General features: G+C 37.7%; 1 protein-coding gene across 1 annotated transcript in view; it reads left to right on the top strand.

The window, feature by feature from the left end:
• The first annotated feature begins 3,006 nt into the window (after positions 1–3,006).
• The window catches only part of LOC150108861 (pre-piRNA 3'-exonuclease trimmer-like), a 509,147-nt gene continuing 493,994 nt past the window's right edge, over positions 3,007–18,159 (top strand). Inside the window, exon 1 of the mRNA XM_090403827.1 lies at positions 3,007–3,032. The gene's annotated coding sequence lies outside the window, so the exon portion shown is untranslated. The remainder of the gene's footprint in view (positions 3,033–18,159) is intronic.

Here is an 18,159-nt window from a genome sequence, read left to right as displayed (position 1 = left end):
TCTTTTGAACAGGCCCCATTTCTATTAAACAGCTCGTAATTTTTCATCCATATTTCCCCATTCACCTGGATCTTCTAAATTTATAGAGACTAGCAATGTGTTAGTTTCGTGGTCAACTATAACTAAATATTGTTGTAGTTGACTAAATCCTAACTATTTTTCACTTATATCATGTTCAGTTATCTTGTTCAATAGTTGCAATAGTATCTATCCCAATGGCTTTAACAGGCCTTTAAGGCCCACATCCTTCCAAGCATGCTTGGATTTCGTAACCGAAATACGAGGATAGAATGGTCACTCCTATGCTTCAAGGTATAGGAGTGACCATATCCGTGAACACACACGGATCTACAGCCAAGAGGCTGTAGATCCGTGTGTGTTCACGGGCCGGTTTGCCTGCTTGCGGGATGAAAAACATCAGATAAACTGGCGGGAAAAAACCCTACTGCCCGCGCCCAATACCGGCTAGCTTGGCTATGGCTAAGGAAGATCCTTCAGCTCCTCACGTCTTCGACGGGAATCGAACCTAGGACACTCCTTCCCCAGTCATATGGTTGCGAAGCGCAAAGCCACTAGGCTAACCGCGCGGACTTATATCATGTTCAATTATCTTGTTCAATAGTTGCAATAGTACCTTCATGCAAACTGGATGATGTGCACGGTTCTTCATCTCTGATTTCTTATGTATCGAGTTGGTTACAATCTGCATTAGAATATTTTAATATTTTTACAAATTTATTAAGAGCCCAGTTTGTTTCTTAATATCTGCTTCTTTCGCAGCATGACGCTTATGATTTTGTGCACCGGATAACTTTTTTTAAATTTTAGATTCCATTTCTATTTTTTACCCACAAGAAATTATTACACAACATTATTACTCAATAATTTCACAAGAAATTATTGAGTAATAATTTCTTGTGAAATAATAGTCCGCACTCCGCTACTGTCAGTAGCCTACAGAGATGCGTACCATATGACTGATTAACTAGCAACAAATGTTTTGTACGAAAATTTGTTTCTGCGCATAAAAACCGTTCATCGTTTCACTTTATTTAGATTGCAGTAGACACAACATTCTGCAGGCAAGCATTTAGCCTGCTCTAGCTGCAAATTTTAAACAGCCGGCTGATCAAAGAGGCGGCAATATATATATATATATATTTAAATTTTTAATCGGTGTACCGGCCTTATTTATTTTAATGTTGATCATTCTAAGAATTTTTTGTTTTTATGATAAAAATTTTGTTTCTTAAAAATTAACTTATGAACCGCACCCTGGCGGCTGCGCCCCCATCGTAGCGGCGCCCGCTTTCGTCGGCCTGGTCCAGTCCATTACCACTTCAGATGTTTCACTCTTCCTATGATGTCAGAGACTTTGGTTTGATTTCTTACCCATGTATTCCTTTTGTGATCCAATCTAGTGATACCAAGCATACTTCTTTCCATACTAAACTGTGCTGTTCTTAATTTTTGAATTTCCTTTGCATTCAGTGTCCATGTTTCACAGCCATATGTCAGTATATGAAGAATACATTGGTTAAAAATTTTTCTCTTTAGGCATAATGATAGTTGGCTTTTGAATATTGAATGTGATTTTTCAAATGTTTTCCACCCAAACATTGTGCGCCTTTTGATTTCGTCCATGATATTTTGTTCCATTGATATCTGTTATCCTAAGTATATGTAATGATCTACTTGTTTAATTTCCTTATTATTGATTTTTATTATTTCTGGTTGGACATAGCCATTGAACATAACTTGGGATCTTCTTTAGGTTTATCTTTAGGCTGCTTTGCTAGCAATTTGGAATTCATGGATACAAGTCTGTAATTCATGTGAAGTTGAAATAAAGATAACAATGTCATCTGCAAAGCATAAATGGCTTAAATATCTTCCATTTATTTTCAGACCTTTCCCTTCCCAATCAAGAAGTTGAATATTTTTTCTAGGCACGTTGTGAATAATTTTGGAGATATTGTGTCACCCTGTCTTATACCTCTCTGTATTCACACAGTAGAGATGTTTCCATTGAAATGAATTGCTGCTGTGGCATTGGTGTATGCTGATTTGATGGTCCTAATGTATGGCTCCTCCACTTGTTGGTTTCTTAATGCTTTAAGTATTGCACAAGTTTTAAGTGAATCAAAGGCTTTCTCATAGTCAATAAAACCAAGACATAGTGGTAATTGATATTCATTACACCGTTCAATAATTTTGTGTGCAAATTGAATATGGTCCATTGCACTAAAGTCCCTTCGAAAGCCTGCCTGTTCTTTTGGTTGTACCCGGTCTACAGTCGCACAAACTCTACGATCTAAGACTTTCGTAAACACTTTGTAAACCAGTGATAGTAGACTGATAGGTCGGTAGCTCGTCAAGTCTTTTATGTCATCTTTTTTATGTATCAGAATTAAGGTAGCCTTCATCCATGTTGTTGGTACATCATTTTTCTTCAGGCATAAATATATAGTTTTGCTAAGAGTTTGTAGATTATTTCTCCACCTGTATTTAGAAGTTAGCTACAACTCCATCTTCACCTGCAGCTTTCCCATTTTGCAAGCTTTGGATGCTCCACATAACTTCTTCTGATAGAATCTGTGGTTCTTCAGCGGTGTGGTATTTGTCTTCTTCTTTTAACTTATCATCTTGATATAATATTGAGTAAAATTCTTCAACTCTTTTTGCTATAGCATATCTATTACTGGTGATGGTCCCGTCTTGTAGTGTTTGACTGCAACCATCTGTTTGTTGCTATTCATCAATTGTTGTTTTGCTTTTTTCTGACTACGGTTGTTTTCAGTTGTTTGTTGTATGAATTTAAATTTACAGTTGAATTTTCTTATTTCTTCTGTGATACGTTTTCTGATCGTTGTGCACAATTCATTGCACAACAATTCAATTTTATTCTGCAGGTTATTTGATTGTTTAATTTCTCTTCATTTCTTCATAAGCTGTTTTGTTTCTTCAGAGATTTTGTCTTGGTGCTGTTCTGTGGTACAAGCTATTTCAAGTGCGCACTGTAAAAGTTTTGGGTAATAATGTCATTACTTTCTGATATATCACCATTGTCATCTATAATAAGATGTTTAATATCCAGGGTACTGTATACTATATACCTTAGAAATATCTTTACGAGATATACCTTAGAACATCTTTACGAGATTTGAATAAAGCGACACTAGCGTCTACTTGTGTAAGCTAATGTGTCCAATGTTTATGGTTAGGACGTGATGTTTTGAATTATTTGAGATGTTTGTTATTCCGAAAACACGCACAGTTCTTTTTCCTATAGTCTCTATAGTTATATTTTTTTATGTGAGAGGTGAGGTAGTGTCGCTTCATGTAGTTGTCATCATGTTTATGATATTACGTCGCACTGTTTACAAGAATATTCTGTATATGTCTTATAATATAATTTTGCTGTTCGTGCTGTAACTTCGCTTGATACATGATATAGCCTTTAAAGATCTTCTGCACTTAGTGTTGAAATTACCATAATTCTGTAGTAATTTAAGTTGCAAATATTATCTTCTCTTGCATCTCTTGGGAACCAAAAGCTCATCTTGGGAATGCTGTGCTAACCATTATTCACACATTACCACTCTTTCAATTCATTCACTGACGAACCATTCATAACTGCTTTGGCTGGTGAACCATTCTATCCATTCACTGCCCTCCAATCAAAAAACCTAATCCTCATGCTCATGCTAACCACATCCTTACATAATTTCCAGGGGTTATTCAAAGTTTTCTCACTTTCTGCCATGATGAGAGGAATTTTGACATGGGGCTTTTTGAGTGGAAGGCAAGTTAACCAGTTTCATACAGAGGTGGCGAAGTTTTTCCCTCACTGAAACTCAGATTTTGCATCCTGCATACAGGCAGATCATCCATGAGAATACACACAATTTACAGGTTAAAAGTACTATTTGTGGCGATAGGTGGTCTTGTGTATTGATTGTTGTAGTTGAAGGATGTGATACCTCCAAAGATGAGTCTTTGGACTCCCTCTGGGTGCCACATAATAACAGTAATGTATTATTGAAAATTCTTCAATGTCAATTGTATAAAATCATTTAAAAAACTTGTGTTTCTTTTCTCATATACCCTCATATATGACGATATTATTATTATTCAGGCCTCTATGGAGTCAAAAGACTCATCGTGGGAGGTCCTTCCTAAGAACATAAAGTCTGTCAAGACTCATCGAGGGGAGGTTCCCCCTAAGAAACACAAAGTCTATCATACCACTCCTTAAACTCATTGACCATTCTCGCCCTCACCACTCTATCAGGCAATGCATTCCACGGCTCAACCACCCTCCATGCAAAGAAACCACTCCTCACCCTCTTGCTCACAGTTTCCTTTCATAACTTCCAGGGATGGCCTCTTGTCATCACTCCTTCCGGCTGTTCAACCAAGTGAAAGAACTCCCCAGTGTCAACCCTGTAACCACCTCTCAACAGTTTAAATGTCTCAATCATATCACCTCTCCTTCTTCTATCCGCCAAACTCTGCAGTCCACATTCCCTCAGCCGATTCTCATAACTAACCTTGTACAGTCCTGAAACTGTCTTTGTTATCTGCCTCTTATCCTTTCCACAGTTAATATATCCCCTTTTAATCCTGGGGACCAAATCTGAGAACAATAATCCAAGTGTGGTCTGATCAGAGACTTATACAACGGAATGATAACCCTCTTATCTCTGCAGGTCAGTGTCCTTCTCATAATTGCAGCTCACAGCTATATATTTTGTAGCTCACAGCTCTTTGATCCATCTATGTAGAGAGCATTCCTTTGATTACATTCTTAATCTATGGATCTTGTCTACATCCCAGGCAACCAGGGCTGTACACAGTAATCAACATATGTGCCACATAAAGAACAATAACAACTTCCCTATCACTGCATCTCGTGTTTTCTTCAGCATTCAGCAAGTAATCCGATGAGCTGTTTTGGCCGCCTTTGCAATTTGGCCTCTAAACTCCATGTTCATAGTCTTGCCCTAATTTTGGTTTCAGCAATTTCCTGTAGTCCAATTTCATCAATGTAATATTGTGATCTCAAGTTGTGATCTCTTTGTCACATTATACTGCCAGATGCTTTCCTTTGCCCTTGCTGCCAACTTATGTATGTCATCTTTCAGGATCTCTGTATCATCTTCATTTCTATCATTCTTCCCAGTTCTGTATTGCAGGCCTGGTTGAGAGTCATTAGTGTCTCCATTCTCCAACCAACATGCTCTGCATACAATTCCTGCTGTGTGCATGGATATTTAATTCTTTTTAGGCAGGTGATTAATTTCATCACCTGTAGCGAGACTACTTGCCGGAGGCTTGAAGAAGTTTGAAAAATTCCATGTTTGATCTGTAGAGCAGGGTTTTTGGACTATGTTAAAATCAATAAAAAAATACCAAAATATTCTAAAAATAACTTCTTTTAAAAAATATTCTTAGCCCACAGTACTAATGTACTCTAGGCTTACAACCTTTCATAAGTAGGAATCACATATGATAATAATAAAATACTGGATATTTCTCCTTAAACCATTTTCTATATCAATGATGTGTATATATATATATATATATATATATATATATATATATATATATATATATATATATATATATATATATATATATATATATTATAGCAGCAGACCAAGTGCAGAGTCCATGGTACACCATTGGTCACCAGTCTTTTCCTGGATTGTTCTCTCATATATGCTAATATATTCAATTCTTTTTTATGTTTACCCATCAGCCACTTATCAATATCACTAACTTTATATCTAACTCCATTTACTCCAGTTTATGTAACCAAGTTTCATGTGGTATCCTGTAAAAAGCCGTAATAAAGTCTAGAAGTATTATTAAGTGTAATTTCTTCCTTTATCCAACTCATTTGAGACTTTATTATAAAAAAGTGATCATACTAAGCAAGAACTTGAAATCTTCAGAGACAGTTATATTAGGCAATATGTAAAGGAGGGTACACAAGAATCGGGAGTCTTTGATCTGATCATTTCATCATAGGATGTATTACGTGGGGGTGCTGTATTTCCTCTTCAGTTGGTGCAAGTGATCACCTGCATGGTAGCTAGCCATATGAAGACTTCTCTGAGAGAAGGATATATGGGGAACTACAAGGCTGGTGATTATGAAATGCTTAAGTGACAGCTTAGAGCTGTGGTGTGGGATGAGTTAAGTGGGAAGGAAATAAATGCTGCTTGGGTACTAATAAACATTTAATAGCATTGATGTGTGAATATATTCTAAAGGTTAAAAGTCTGAATAAGGTAGGTGTCATATGGATGAATGTAGGGATTCAGCATCAGATCTGGAGGAAGAAGAAGACACTAGTGTGTATAGAAGTGAATAATGGTAATAATCAGTTGCACAAAGAGTATAAGGAGTAGGCCAGGAAGGTGACCTGGTAAGAAGAACCAAAGTGCAATATAAGCAGAAATTAGCAAATCAAGTGAAGAAAAATTCTAAAATTCTAGAGAGTTTTTTAATATGTGGCGAGTAGAAAGAAGAATTATTAATGCAGGATAATACTAACGAATGAAAATGGTAGATTGGCAATTGCTGAAGGGGACATAGTTGAGGTAATAGCTCAATAGCATTCGAGTGTTTCATCTTCATCATTGTGAAATCATGAAAAGAAGCTCCATTGTAGAGGAAATGGGAGAAGATGGCTTACTGGTGCAAGCAAGAGATATATGAGGAGTTAAATAAGCTGGATACCAATAATCAGTATGACTTATATATCACCATGTATCTGAAAGTAATGGCCCAGGGAGTTAGTGTAGTTTTGGCTTACTGCTTAACAAGAGTCTTGCAACACATGTCTCAAAAGAATTAGAAGGAAGGTAAAACTGTTCCATTTCACAAAGATGGTGATAAGTCTAAGGCTACAAATTATAAGCTGATCTGTATTTCTGGAATTGGGATTAAAGTGTTGAATAAGTTGGTGAGAGCTCAGATACAGAAGTTGGTTGATAAAAGCAGTATTTTTCTGTGATTGTTACAGGAGGTCATGTTTTATCAACTTATGTACTGTATTGTAACAAGGTGATGAATGTAATGGACAAGGGAGATGCATATACAGTAGTATACTCATATTTTGCAAAGGCTTTTGATAGACTGCACACAACAAGTTGGTAACTAAAATCGTGTAGATCAGATGAATCACCTTTCCAGTTCACTAATGCTAGATTAGTGAGTTGGATAGATGATTGGTTGTCTGGTGGTATCAGCAAGTTGTCTATAGAGGTTCAGTGGCCTGAAAGAGGACAGTCGCTAATAGTGTGCCAGAAGGGACTGTTGGTTGTTTAACTTGTATGTTAAGGATATTGGGTTGGGCTTAACTGAAGATATACAGCTCTTTGCAGGTGATGAGAAATTTAGGAGCAGGATGAGGAATCATGCAGATGTTATTGCCTTGTAGGAGGACCAAATAGGTTGTATGAGTGGACAAGTGAGTGAAACTATCACATCAGTGTTGCTTGCACAGTGTAATATTGTGAAATTTGGTAGGCAACAATGGGATGCAAAGTATATGCTCGTTGGGGAAATTTTGAAGGAAGTTGAGCAGACAACAAGGACCTGATAGACAATGACCTGAAGAGGTTATATTCTACGAGTTGTGAAGTCCACATCAAATTATGGCAATGAAGCAGAGAACTTTAACATAAATAAATAGGTTATGGTTCCATTGTACCTAGTCTACCCATAAATACTATTACAACTTGAACAGTGCATTAACCTTTAATCTGTCAGTAAATCATTTACAGCTTTCAGCATGCAAGCTACATGTATAACGTGCATATAGCAGTACTCAATGTTTGAGATGTTCCCCTTTTGTCCTTTATGCATGCTCGAAGTCTGTGAGGCTACATGTCGGGGGCAGTACGCACAACATCCAATGGAAATGCTGTCATTGCTCGCTCCAAATCTGCTTTCAGGCTGGCATTGCTGGGGTATCATTTCTTGCAGGCTACTTTCTCATGTGATTATGATTGGGCACATTCACCTCTAACCATTGTTGTGTGGTCCTCACCTTGTGTGCAGGGCCTGAGTCCTGTTGGAAGGTTCATTGCCTATCGTGAAACAAGGTGTTGTTCAGGGGCTCTACCACAGCACTGTGTCTTGATACAATTAGGCTGAGGTTTTGATCCCTTTCTCAGAAATGCAACTTGAATATCTCTTGATACACCCCCCCCCCCCTCAAACCATTGTTGATGAGGAGTGATGACCTCTCTGAATCCAAGTGCTATGCCATGTGACCATCTGGGGCATATACAAAATCGTTTTGGTGGTTAAACAGCTCTTCAATGGTAAAAATCTGATCTGTGAAGAGGATATCTCTGTGTCTGTTTTTGCATACTGCTAGAGAAGTGCCTTTGAATATTATCACCCTCTGCCACATAAGTTGTGGCAGTAGAACGACGATATGCTCTCACTACCAGATCATCAGTTCGTACACGTGACATCATTCTCTGTGAAATGTTCATCCATCACTTTCTGTGTTGTAACAGGATTACGGCAGAGGCATGCCTTCACAGCCCTCACAAGCTGTTACATCCTAACAGCATCGTCAGCCTGTTCTCTGGCAGTCAGATATAGCTTATGAATCATTAGAACGGGTGGCTGCATTCCAACATTGTGAAGTACTATTGTAGCTACATGAAAATTGGAGATGTTAATGTCAGCTCTTTGCTTTAAGCAGATGATGTTATACTTTTAAATAAATCTACTCCACTCTACAAGATTCCCTGACTAAATTGAATAACTATTATAATAGATATGGTATGAAGGTCAACAATAACAAGACAAAGACAGTGAAAATAGGTAGAAGCATTGAAAATATCAACTGCATTGTGAATGGAGAACCTATAAAACAAGTAAAACATTTCAACTACTTTGGCATGATTTTTAGTGAAGGTGGTATATTAAATATGGAAATAGACAATAGAATCAACAAAGCTGGTATGGTAGGAAGTCAACTGAATAAATTTATATGGAATAAGAGAGAAATTAGTCAAAATTTAGTCATCACTAAATTAGCTGTGTACAACACAGTATTCAAGCCAGTTTTAACTTATGGATCGGAGATCTGGGTTAGAAGTAAAACACTTGACCAAAGACTAGGGACTGCAGATATGAGAGTTCTGAGAAAGATTAGAGGCATGAAGAGGTGGCATCAATGACAATATCATATTAAAAACCAGGATATTAGGAAAGAGCTTGACATTGTTAGCAACCAGCAATGTGTTAACAGAGCTAATCTCAGGTTGTATGGTCACTTAAACAGAATAGGAGAGGAAAGATTAGCAAAACAAATGTTCTCTGTCGGCTTGGCAAGAAAAAGACCCAGAAGAAGACCAAGATATAGGTGAATTAAAAGGTAAAAAGTGCCTTAGAAGATAAGATCTGATAATGTTGGAGTCTTGACAGGTAACAGATTGATTTGGAAGAAAATTGTAGATAGGACGTTAGTAATGATGTAAATTTTTCATGTAGTACTATCATATCCTGTACACCCCTTGAGGGTACATGTTAGGAATTTGATGATGATTATGGTTATCATAATTTCACCATTGCATATTAATCCATCCAGCTAGGCAACTCTCTCTACTGATAAGCATGCAAAGTTGGCTTTGCACAGTGCCACTAACAGAACTAGGTTCGTGCAATTCTGTGGGCAGCAAAGAGTATTCTGTGAGTGTGTGGAAGTTGTAATAGTATTTATGGCAAGATTGTGTGTGAGGTCTTGATCGTATCATGCCCCGTATGGATTATTGTGAACAGCTGTTGTCACTTGGCTTTTGTGGTGATGAAAATATGATGGACTGTAGATGGCATTGTGTAGATAATGATGGTAGTTGCAGTTCGTTGTAGTTGGTGGATTGAGTGGTGGAGACAGAGAGTTGAGTTGTAGAGCGGGTGACCTCCCTCTATGAATCTTTGGACTCCCTGGAGGTGTTACGTAATAATAATAATAATAATAATAGAAAGCATCCAGAGAAAATTGGCAAAGGTTGTAATTTGTCTTTGGAATGTGGAATAGGAGCCTCTGTAGCCCAGCTGTTATAGACAAAGCCTTTGGTCGGAAAGACCTAGGTTCAATTCCCGTCAGTGATGTGAGGAGCTTTTATCTGGTCTCTTTTGACTAAAGGTGAGCTGGTCTCATAAGGAGGTAGTGGGTTTTTTTCACTTGGAAATTCGGGTTTTCCATTCCCCAGAACAGGCAGACCTGCTCCTGTGAACACACATGGATTACAGTCATGAATACGTCCCAGCCATATGCCAGTCCTGAGTCTGGATAAAATTGGGAGGTTGGGGAAAGCAATGGTGAACTACCCTATTAAAATTTCACCAGGAATACTTTGTGGGCAATGCCTACAAAGTCACCAATGGTCAGAAATGACTGAAAGGGAAAACCAGTAAATGTGGAATATGAAGACAGTTTGAGGGATTCAATTTGTAATGCCTTGTGAAGAGGAGGTAGAGGGGAGGGGATATGATTGAGACTTTTAAAGTTGGTAAGTGGTTGTTGCTGGATTAGTGTGCAAAAAATTTTTCACCAAGTGTTGGGGGAGGAGATACAACAAGAGGCCATCCCTGGGAACTGTATACGGAAAATGTGAGCAAGGAAGTAAGGAGTAGATTTTTTTTGTATGGTGAGTGGAATGCATAGCCTGTTAGTGGTGTGGTAAATGGGAACACATTGAATGAGTATAAAGCACAGTTGGATGAACTTTGTATACGTGTATACCTCACATGATAAATCTTTTGAGTGTCCAGATGTCTGGTGTTAATAATAAATATAAAGACCCATCTTTTACAAATCCATCCTCTCCTCCACCACCACCACCACAGAGTTCCATATTCCTGTCGACCAGTTCACGAATTCTGCTTTTTTGCCAACTCTGATATTGTAACCACCACACCTGAGCTGATTGATGTGTACTTTGTTATCTCTGTCTTAGAGTCTTCTTTATGCAACAGAATTCTTTGCCCTTTTTCTACTTCTCTGGAACTTTCTTATAGTTTAAATAGATACTTAAATTAAACAGCATGGTCAGCAGAGGCTGCCAATTCCCTTGCACATTTACATAATACTGGGCTGATATCCCATGGCTGTATTTGCATTAAGGCTCTGCAATATCCTAAATTCATCTCTCTCTCTCTCTCTCTCTCTATTCTCATTTCTATTAGTGTGACATCTGACACTGCATTATCTCCACTTTGATTGCATACATTTGCAAAATGATTCCTTAATAACTCAACTATTAACTAAATAGTTGTTTGCTTCTGTTACCTCTCCACCATTGGCACTTATTAAAGGTATCCTTCCATGCTCTTCTTTATCCATGCCACTTAGTGAAAAGACTCTGTCATTTTCTTTAGCCTGCTGTGCTAGCCTCCTTGTATAATGAGTTTGCCTTCGTTACCATACTGGTAATCCTTTTAGCTTGTGCCTTTTACTGCTCCTGAGCTTGCTGATTACTTCTCTCTCTTTATATACTCTCCACAACTTTTATTTTTCTGCATTCTTTCTTAATGATGCTACTCATTCTTCAAATTCTACCTGATTTATCCTTTTGACTCTTTGGGGTACACATGCTGATACTACTTATTTTGAACATCCCTTGTCTCTTGTGCATGCACTGCTAACACTTTTACTTCTAGATTCGTATGTTGTGGAACTGCTCCAAGCTGCCTTGTCCATTTGTGCTTAATCATCTGCTTTGTAATTTCATATGTCCCTTCTTAATTGAAAATGCTACATGACTGGCAGTCTCCAAGGTCATGACTGCACCCTGATCAGGGACAATATCACTACCTCAGTTACAGCCAAGTTTTCTGATGCCGTTATCAGATCCAACACTCTTGCACCCTCTAGTACATTCCATTATCTATTGTCTCAAGTAATTATTTCTTAGAAGCTGTATAAATTCCATTTCCTTCCCTCCCTATGACTGTTCCTTCTTTCATTCTATTGTCCCTTAGTTTAAGTCTGCAATAATAACTACTCATCTTGTGCTCATTGTGTTAAGTAGCTGATGTATGCTATTCATATTCTTCCTTGCATCCCCTAACCTATATTAGCCACCAACTGTATATTTTACCCTATCCCACACAAGATACACTGTCAAGTCTTAGGGATGCCTATTACCTTCGGCCAAGTTGAACCAACTAGTTTCAAAAAACCCTCCTTATTAATACTTCTGACATTAGTATACATAAACTGCAGTATCTCCTTTGGCCCACAATCCCTTCATATGTGTTGTCTATCCTGCCTAATTTTTTAACTTACAGAGCTATATCCAGCATTATCTGATTATTCTTCTGCTCCTTTCGCCCTCAAGGATGCTTGAACACATACTCATCTATGTTCTCCTTAAAAACTTGAGTTTCTTTAATCTGCCTTTCCATACTTTGAATGAACAACACTTTCTCAAAACACCTAACTCCAAATCCATTAAAATGCAAAACTTATGCCTTTTTGCCTTGTCTTTTTGTTCATCAAACTCACTTCATTCATCCACAATCCCTGTGCTTTTCCTCTTGTGCAGTGAGTCATGGCTATTCTTTTCAGTTCACCACTGTCATACTGTGTCAGCAGACTTATAGTCCTTACTCTCTCACTCTTCTCATTAACTTGTGCCAGCAACTTTTTCATATCTGACATATCGCAAGTGTTACCTGTCAAATTGTTTGTGCCCACTATAAAATCTTTTTTTTTTTTTTCACTTTTTTTCTCTGCATCCTAACAGTATGACAAATATCCTTTAATTTTGCCCTCGGGGAACATAGTTTCATCTCACTCTCCTCAAGCACTCATAAAATCATCATACAGAATTCTTACACTCCCCTTTTTTATGCTCTTTCACGTTGCTGTTCTTATGCTTCACTGTCATACCACTCACCAGGTGATTCTCCACCTGGTCTATCTACATTTTGTCCTGTGCAGGACACGACGTATATTTATTGTTTTTTTCTTTGCATAATGTGTTCAGTTGAACACATTATGCAAAGGAAGCAGTTTGTGGCATACTGGGAATGGCAGCACACTGAGTTACAGTATAGCATGGGCAGTATAGCCCATGAATGCATAATGGAAGTGAATAAAAATGTTATTTTTGCAAGTGTCATTTTTCCCTTTCTTATACAAACAGAAAAATTACTACTTCTACTTTCAATACAGTGCCCATTATGCATTCATGGGCTATACTGCTCAGTGTGCTGCCATTCCCAGTATGCCACAAACTGCTTCCTTTGCATAATGTGTTCAGTGACAGAATGTAGCTGGTCATGACTGATATGCACATGCTGCGTTATGCTGTCTTTTAGCTGGCAAGTTATCAGGATGATCCAAACAATGTTTTTGAGAAATCCCTAATGGCAGAAGTGACAGAGGATCGGATCAGGTGAATGAAACGACCATTCACTGAGAAATACACAGCTGATCACGCTGGCTTTTGTGAAATGTTCTCGAAGAACCTCCTGTACAGATTGACCAATGTGTGGAGGGATCCCATCCTGTATGAAAATGACTTAATCTATGCACAAGTGCTGCTGTAGCTGTGGCACAACAAAATTGTTTATCATATCATGATACCTCTTGGCAAGTAACTGAGCAGGTTGCAGGACCTGACTGGCGAATGTCATTAAAGAAGAAGAATGGCCCAGGGATAAATGAAGCTGTAAGCTTGTGCCAGACAGTAACTTTGGGTGAATGCAAATGAATTTGTTGGATTGCATGTGGGTTTTGCATAGCCCATATTCGGCAATTGTGGGTATTCAAGTGAAAGTGAGTGTCATCTGCCCACAAAAACATCTGCAGCCATGTGGCGTCCAACTCCATTTGAACATGGAATGTTAAAGCAAATGTCAGTCAACTTTCAAAATCTTTCAGAATCTTTCATAGAATTTTCCAGACAGTTTTTTAAAAAGCACATCTATGTGTCTTGATACAGCCCTTGCACTGTAGGAACCAATGCTGTTATTCATGGCCTGCTCCACAATGGCAGTAGCAACTTTATTCACTTGTTGTGAACTGATTGGTTTGTGACCTGTGTCAGGTCTAACTTCCAACAATCCTATTTCTTCAAAACGACTAATCATTAATCTCAAAACACATGGAGACTGTGGGCCTCATACGTTTGTTCAGGCAACAAAATTCACAGTGCAATTGTTTAGATGGTATAGCTTCATGAGCAAAGCACATTAGGGCAAGGTCAGTGCAATCACTATGACTGTAATCCTGTGCCCATCTTTTTAAACTCTCCTGGCACCTGCCAAGTTGCATGAATGCAAATTCCATGAATTTGGTGTTTTCAACTATCCTGGTGACGATTTTGGAACTGCGTTTTTTTTTTTTTCTCAGATATCGTTTCCCCCAGATATGGGGAAACGATATCTGAGAATCAATATCATGAAGCACAATCTATTCCTGCAAAATTTTGCAGCATTTGGATCACTTTCTACACATGCATATTTCACAAGGCCTTAAACAGGGATACTTTAATTTTGATCACCCTGTACTTTCACTCCTACTTTTAAGACCTAATAGCCAAACTTCTCTAAATTAACTTTGTAGTAGTCTGACCCATAGAGGGTGCCATGTAAGGACATTAGGTCATTTACAATTTAAATTTTTTCTACAATTACTTAGTTTAGTGATGTGTGCCTGTCACAGTTATCATTGTGCTCTGATGATTCTGGGTAGAAAACCATCAAAATATCAGCATTGCTAATTTTCTTGCTCACACTTACCAGCCTTTTCCCATTTACTCCTTTATTATCATACGACTGTTCACATTTCTGACACTTGCTTTCAAAATGCTTTCTACACATGCATTGAGCAGATTCTCTCTCCACAAGTCTTTCACTCTATAAAGTGAATATAGAGTAAATTCTCTGCAAATGCTGCAGCTAACAAAACCATGCATATTGAAATTGCCCACCATTGTTCTCATACCAGTATATATATATATATATATTTACAGGGCTCCAGAAATCCACTTGACTGCTTACCACAAGCGAGTAAAGTGAGAAAGGGAATTTTTGGCCTTGTTCTAAATGCTTGCAGAATATATTGTGTTTTTTTGCATAATTTACACTATTTTTCTTTTTTTTTTTCTTTCTTAAAACATCTCATTCACTGTCAAGTTATTCGATCATGGATGACTGCCAACAAATTCATTAGAGAAGTTTTATTTCCAGAGAGTTGAAAATAAAACTTCAGGATCTGCAATCCTTAATTCAAACAACAGCCTTCCCTTTTAAGGAATAGCTGTAAGAGTTGCAATTTAGCTGCTGGTTTTCTCTAAATGCCATAACATAAGTCAGTCATCTTCACTTTCTTCCCTCATTATATCTCCTTCAAGGCTCAGAATTTTATTTTCCTTTCTATATGAAAGAAAGACTGTTTATTTTTTCATACTAATTAAAAAGTAAACATGCTGTAACTTACTCTCTACCCACCAACATTTGTTCTGTAATCATTGTTGTAACATATTATTATTATTATACAGGCATCTCTATCAAGTCAAATGACCTATTTCTGTAGAGCCAAACCATCCACACAATATCTATCATACCTCTTCTTGAACTCATTGACAGACGAAACCCTCACAACTGAGTCAGACAATGGATTCCATTTATTCACTACTCTCCAAGTGAAAAATCTAGTCCTCACACTGTTGTTAACCACATTCTTAATTAATTTCCAGGGAAGACTTCTTTTCTTCTGCCACTAGCCAACTGCTGAAATATTTCCCTTGCACTGATCCTCTAAAACCCTTTTAATAACTTAAATATTTCTATCACATCCCCCTCTTTTTCACCTATTAGCCAACTTTTGTAACCCACAAATTCTCAATCTATCAATGTAGGGAACATTCCTTACATCACTCACCAACTTGGTCACTTGTCTCTAAATCTTTTCTACTTCTTCATCTCCAAAGAATCAAGGCAACAGACTTCAGCACAGTAATCCAGATGTGGATGTCAATACCTTATAAAGAGGAATATAATAACTTCTTATATAATAATATATATTATTATTATTATTATTACCCAAGATCCCATGGAGTCAAAAAGACTCATTTAGGAGGTCCTTTTATCATACACACAGCTCATTGTACCGTGCCTTGAACACATTCAAACTTCTTGCAGACACCACACTCTCAGGCAAGGCATTCCAATCATTTAGAACTCTACATGAGAAAAACCTGCCTCTCACTCCCCTACTTACACCTTCTTTATACAGTTTCCTCTGGTTCTCCCCCGATCTCCCACTATTTTCTGTAGAACCTCTCCAGCATTGATCCTGTAACAACCCTTACTAACTTGTAGGTCTCTATCATATCACCCCTCTTCCTCCTGTCCACCAAACTCTGCATGTTGCATCTTCTCAATCTTTCCTCATGCTCGATATTCCAAAGGTCAGGAACTACCTTAGTCAGTCGCCTTTGGACCCTTTCCAACATCTCTTCATCCTTCTGAAAACCAGGTGACCAAATCTGGGCACAATAGTCCATGTGTGGCCTAATCAAAGCCTTATATAACGGAACAAGAATCTCCCTACTTCTACAAGTCAGTGTCCTCTGCATCATTCCCAGAAGCCTTTGTGTTGTCTTCACAATTTTGGCTATGTCCCCCCCCCCCCCCCAAATTTCAGATCCTTATCCACTATCACCCCCAGATCTCTTATTTCCTCCACCTCTGACAATATATCCTCACCAAGCATAAATGCTGCATCCCATTTTTGTTTTCCAAATTTTAAAACCTTCCATTTTGCAAAATTGAATTCACATCCCCATTCCTGTACTCAATCACTCAATTTATTCAAGTCTTCTTGTAAGGTGACAACATCTTCTCTACTCTTCATGGTTGGGAATCTGCAAACAACTGAATATCTCCATCCAAATCCTCACCTATTAGATAGTCAGTCTCCAATCCAATGTGCCAATCTAATATCCAACCTCATCCCCTCTAGTTTGACTATCAACTTATCATGCGTTAATCTATCAAAAGCCTTTGCGAAATCTAAGTATATTACTGTGTATCCTTCTCCTCTGTCCATGGAAACAGTCACCTTATTGTATATAATATATAATAACTGCAGATTTTGCCCTTCTTTATGAATCGGTCTTTTCCGCATTGAACTGACATCTGTTATTTTTTGCCCATACTGCCAGCTTATATAAATCATCCTGCAAGCTTTCTACGTCAGCTGTTATTATGCTACTCAACTTTGTTATTAATTAACCCAAGTTGTTATTAATTATTATGCTACCCAACTTTGCATCATCAGCAAACATCTGAATATTTCCCTTCAAGTCATTTCCTATATCATTTATGTAGAAATTAAACAATAATGTCCATGCACAGAGCCTTACGGCAACTGGTCACCTGTTTCAATCTAGACACTGCTCCTCTATACATTACTTTTTGGTATCTGTTCATGTGCCTTTCTCGTATCTACATCACCAGTTGAGTATCCATGCCCATTTATTGTAATTTGCATAGCAGTATTCCATGCCGTATCATGTCAAAGCCTTAGCAAAATCCAGCAGTATTACTGTGTAGCCATTCTTCTTGTCCACCTATTCCTGAATTCTGTCTTTAACCAAATTTTCCAATACTTTTATCATCATTCCTGAGATGGTGATTAGTCTGTGATTTGCTACCACAGTTTTAGAGCCTCCTTTATGCAAAGTAACTATATTACAGTGCATGTGGTTTGATGGAACAGCAAATCATCTCGTGAAATTTGTGCATGTATTTCTGTGGTTTATTTATGTATATTTTGCTTCATTTTCTAAGAATTTTCTTTTGTTTACTGAGACTCAGTATATATTTTATGCAATAATAGGATACATAATATCCAATGATTATCGAAATTATCCACATCTGAAGGAGGGGACAATTAGTGTCATCAGCTATTCTGTCTTATCAATAATAGATATCTCACACATGCTAGTATTTTGTTGTAGATCAACAACTTATAATACACAGAAGTATAATAAATTACTAAGGCAAGACCAACCTTTAACAAAACTATGTTGTCTCCCCACCCCAAAAAAATAGATTATCATTCTTATCCACCCATTCCTGGATTCTGTCTTTAATGAACTT

Source organism: Typopeltis vanoorti, chromosome 2, assembly GCF_054136105.1.
Source record: "Typopeltis vanoorti isolate ZY-2024b chromosome 2, IOZ_Tvanoo_1.0, whole genome shotgun sequence".
Taxonomy (NCBI): Eukaryota; Metazoa; Arthropoda; class Arachnida; order Uropygi; family Thelyphonidae; genus Typopeltis; species Typopeltis vanoorti.
The sequence above is the reverse complement of the archived record's forward strand: the minus strand, read 5'-3'. Positions and strand labels throughout refer to the sequence as shown.